At 46.9% G+C, this 5208-nt stretch overlaps 1 protein-coding gene across 1 annotated transcript in view; it reads left to right on the forward strand.

Annotated features, from left to right (window-relative positions):
* The window catches only part of LOC102672536 (homeobox protein homothorax), a gene marked incomplete at its 3' end in the record, with an annotated part of 66891 nt that overhangs the window by 25765 nt on the left and 35918 nt on the right, over nucleotides 1-5208 (forward strand). The window lies entirely within an intron of this gene.

The following is a 5208-nucleotide window of genomic DNA, read 5'->3' on the forward strand; positions in this document are numbered from 1 at the left end:
GGTATATTTCAGTTACACGAGAATTCAATTAAACGGAGAATGTTGGAAAATGTTGCGACGATTATTTCAAAACCATCGAGTACAAATTTTATCGTACGGTAATTGCATTTAGGGTAAAGATTAAAATATATTGGAGGGCAATTTTTTAAATAAATATTCATGAACATGATGAAAATATATATATTTTTTAATCGCGCGAAAATTCGGTCGAACAGAGAACGTTTCAAAACGTGCGACGGATATATTTTAAAACCTTCGCGTAATGTTGCGAAAAAAAATAAATTATATCCGAAACAAAATAATTGAATAAATAATTGAATAACGCGAATGAAATAAAAATTAACGTCAAAAAATTCAATCGAAACGTGAGAATTCGAAACGTGCAAACGAGTATTTCGAAATCGCCGTGTACAAATTTTTCAAAGGAAGCAAAACCCGTAGAACTCGGCTCGTAGCTCACCCCATATATATATATCTATCGAAAACTGAGAAACACCCCTCGTTTCCCCAATTCCAAACGTTGTCGTTGCTCAACGTTGCGAGTGCTCCGTGAGAGAATGTTCGAAAGTAACCTTTTTTTTCCAACGAAGAGGATACACTTAGAAAAGAAGAGAGAGAGAGAGAGAATTTCGGGCCGCTCCAAATGAGTCACGACTCTCTCGACACGTCCTTCTCTCAGGCGACGAAATAACGTTGCGCGGCCATGGATGTAACCCGTGGATGTTTAGGGTCTCGAAGGAGAGGTTGGCTCTCGTCGGTTGGAACTTATTTTTAGGAATTCCAACGAGCCACCCGACGACGAGCATCGAGCGAAAGATCGTTCTCATGGCCGCGTTCTCCGTCTTACGGTACGTTCTACGGACGAGGCGGAAGAAGGCACAGAGTTATAGAGGTCTGGTTGTTGTTTTCGCGGTTCTTCTTTTCTCCTTTCTCTCTTATTCTCTCTCGCCTGCTCTCTCCTCGTCGCCTAGTTTTTCACTCGTTGCTTTACGGGTCCTGGTCGCTCTTCCCGCACAGGTAAACTCACCTGAGGCGAGTCCTGCCAAGGACACACGCGTAGGTAACCGGAGAACCTATATACGCGAAATGATTCCGGGCCTTTTAAAAACACACCGTTTCGCCATCTACGCTCCCCGGCCCGGTTCGACTTCGAAAAAGGTCGCCTCTCTAAGATCGGTGTTGGAGCACGTTCAGGTATATATACACATCCGTGACCGTGTCTCTCTCCCGTAGAAACCTTCTGGGAAGCGGATGGATTTGTCGTCGAGAATAAATTATCGATTTTTCTTCCTCCATGGTCGTGGCAAAAATAAAGGGAAAAAGGAGGGGGGAGTCCGTGGGATGGAAATGGGAATTGGGAAGCAACCGTCCGTACGTATTTCTCACAGGAATGATAGAGAGGTGGTTTCGCAAAGGCACGGGAATAACACCGGTGCCGGTGGGGGATATTTGCCCGTGGAAACAAAGCATAGGCGATTAAGTCGGAGCCGACTCGTACGCACGATAAAAATGTTGCCTTGGTGGTTCTTTGCGCGTTTAGTCGATGCAAACGAATGCAGCACATTTAGATTGAGGGATATCGGCGCCTATGTATATCGCGGAGCTAGATAGCCAAGCTGCTCGTGGGTTATCTTTGCATAAAATTGCACTTCTGCCTTCGACCAAATTCCTCCATCTCGCCTCCATGGGCCACGCTGGTTAATTATTCCGTGAACCCGTTTTCAGAGGGGGTTGCGTAGGGGGGTTACGTGGTAAATTTCGTTAGAACGAGTTTTCCTACGTGCGCCGAAAAGTCAACTACGTACACGTTTAAATATAGAGCGTGGTGACACGGTAGCAATCGACCCGACTCACAGTACGGACAGATAACGTTAAGCCTCTAAGTCGCGAGGTGGGATAAGGGGCGAGCTGGCTGCTCTTCGCGTTAATTAATTCGATGCTACGTCACCGCGTATGCGTTCGTGTATGCGATTAGAAAATAAGCTACGCTTTAAAACAAAAAGAAAAAAAAACAAAAAAGAAAAAAGAGAAAAAGAGAAAAAAAAAAAAGAAAAACAGTTGAATTTTTCCTTCTTCTCTATTCTTTTATCCTCGATCGTTTGGTATTCTCGTTAAATCGTTCGCCTATGTTCAACCATCCTATTATTTATCCGCGGCATGTCGACATTATGTCGGCCGAGACAACGGAGCCGCGTACTCACGGAGAGTCCGTTAGAATTGCGAAATTGACGTGACATTTGCATCTTAATAAGGAGCATAGAATTACGCGGCGAAGCGGGAAGCGGGACGAGCGGGAAATGGCGAGGAGAGGGGAGGGAAGGGAAAAAAAATTATTGAAAGAAGGATACCGTGACGTTTCTCCCGGCGAATCGGTGAACCGCGTGTGGTAAATTGCGCGCCGCCTTTTGCTCCACCGTTTCCTTTTATTTCCGCGGCGATCTCGCGCCGTACAAACGCGTATCTCGTTGACGTTCCTCCTCCACGCGGGACCTCGTATTTCAACCGTGCTATCGACGCAATTAATTTCCTTTTCTGTCCTTTTCGTTGGAAGCGAGAATGAAGGTTGGAAAGGCAGCAGTGCGCGCGAATCGTTGTCCCTCGCGTGTCGGTATCTTCCTCGAGAAAACGGGAGACCGATTATGTATACGAGAAACTTGGCAAAAAGTTTCGAAACGAGGAAGTGGAAGTCGTAGCCGATACTCTCGGCCGTGGGACGTGTCCCGCTAATTCAGAGATTACGCGCCGTCCTCACGAGCGGATAAACAAATTGTCGAGGGGGAAAGGGCCCACGATTACCCCCTGCCGTTCGATCGTGTTCCCCCTCGGCCCATTCTTGCAAGGAGAGATAATGAATTTTGATATCCAACCAGCATCAGGCGTTATGAAATTTTCTTCACATTTATCTTCCCGTTCATTATCCTCTTCCACGACGTTTGTAAGTACGCGTATACGCGGGGATTAAATTCATTTCGTTAGCTCGTATGGTCGTCGATGGGAAGATTACACAGCCGATTACATATAGGTAAATCTAAGTCGCCTCGCCCACTCGTTCTTTACTTACCATCGATCTGTCGTCACCGATGTCTAGAGAGGTCGTTTTATAATGTCAGATGGAGAGGGGTCAGGGGAGGAAGCATGGTACACGCACACCGGCGGTACACGTGAAAAGATAAGCAGGTGACAATCCTCTTGCGGCGGTTTTCGAGGCGTGTCCTTCGAACCCTTTTACACCCCGTCGATACTTGGACGAAGATATAGTAGGGCCGGTGCGCGCGACAAAAGGGCCGCGCGCGCCTCGCGTATACGAGATTATTCGTCCGCGTTTCGTTTTCGTTGCGTGCGCGGCACAGGAGCGGGCGCATGCGCGATGGCCTCCTCATGCGCGGCCGGCGCATGCGCAGTCTCAGTCGCGGCACGACCACCGCCGCTGCCGAGTCGTGAGAAGTGACGAACCGTGACGAGATCGGACCACGTTGGAGGGGGTAAAGAAGGGGTGCTCCGCAGCCGGTGGAGAGCGCTGCTCATTTTCTGCCATTGTAAATTGATCTATTCAATGGGGCCCGGTATTATCCCGTGCGGTCCACACATCGTGCGTACTCTATGGGGCCCCGATACATTCCACACGCAACCAGAACCCCGTCTCTCCGCGCTCGCTCCCTTTTTGCGCGTTGCCTTCGAAGCTTCGGCTTTGGCTTCTCCGTGTTGAGGCGGTCTGGCTTGCCTGCGACGTAGCAACGCGCTCGGCAGGAGCGTCCCGCTGTGCCACGTTACGCGCATTGTTGTGCCCTTTTTTACCAGATGGGTCGGCCGTCCCAGTTTTCGTGCCCACAGTGGACACTCCGCTGCGAAAATTTCGTTTTCGTCGGCGTCCTGTTGCGCCGTGTTGCGCTTCGCTGCGTTTAAATTAATCGTTCGTCCGAGAAAGCATCGATGCTCTTTTGTGGTTACCGAGATATATTCGTTCGATGAAATTTCTCATCGATATTTTTCGCGACCACCAAAAAAGAATATAGTATTTATCCGTTGACTTAACTCGCAATGAGGTAATCGTGCCACCTGAAACGCGTAGGTCGCCCTTCGGACGGTCGAAACAGTGGCCAACAGCGTGGAACGTAGGCGTGTGGAGGGCCATCGCGATGGCAAGACGATGAAATTGCGTTGGGCCAGCTTGTAAAGACAACGGTAGAGAAAGGAGGCGAGTGGGAAACGCCGGACAAGGACCCGTCGGGATTTATTGGTGCAATTAGAATGCACCTCCGGGGGCATTAAACCCTTGTAAAACGCTGGCCCCCGCACTCCGACGGCCTGACTAATGCGACCGCGAGACAGGCACGTCCTCCACGCACGCTACCTGCTTTCCCACTTCGAAGGTGTGGACACTGTTTCCTATGAATTTATGTATTTGTTTCTTTTTCTCCCTCTCTCTCTCTCTCTCTCTTTCTCTTTCTTTTAACCAGAGAAGATATTTACGAACAGTTTAGATCTTCTCCAGTGTGCTAAAGAATTTAAAACTTATCTCGAATTTATAACTTACACGAAATCAAACTCTTGTCTTCAATTTTACGAGTTACGACTACTGAATACAAATTAACGTATAACGTTTCAATATTTCGTATCTGATTCAATTATACCAGTTAATATTCTTCTCTCAGAATATTCTTAACTTTTGTAATCGAGTACTTTTATTTATCGCGAATAATATATTCGATTATCTCTTTATCGATTAAAACGTTAAAATATCAAAATCTGGAGATAGATAGTCGTAAATTTTATGATTTTCCCTATCAGATATTGATTGAACGATCGTGTTCTAAGATTAAAATGGTTATCAAGGAAATTGTAAAGCAAAGGGTTAAAACTATTTACAAACGAATCAGAACTTGTTTACGCTTATTATTTTTAACGATCCATATTTCGATAAGCGGATCGGCCGACTCCTTCCCTTCTTCTTTCCTTCCCATCCCTCGACAAGGAAGAGTGTAAACAGATGTAAAGTCGCATTATCATAATCGCGATAACAACAGCCGCGACGTCTCTTTTGTCGTCAAAGGCGTGATCATCGTTTCCATGATCGATGCATCGACTTATCTCTCGTAACGCTACCGGTATTTTCATGCTAAAGTTCGATCGGCAATAATCTCGCGATTATACGAATCTCCCTCCCTCCCTCCCTCTCTCTCTCTCTCTCTCTCTCCCTTTTTCCATGAA

Source organism: Apis dorsata, unplaced genomic scaffold, assembly GCF_000469605.1.
Source record: "Apis dorsata unplaced genomic scaffold, Apis dorsata 1.3 scaffold_265, whole genome shotgun sequence".
Classification (NCBI taxonomy): Eukaryota; Metazoa; Arthropoda; class Insecta; order Hymenoptera; family Apidae; genus Apis; species Apis dorsata.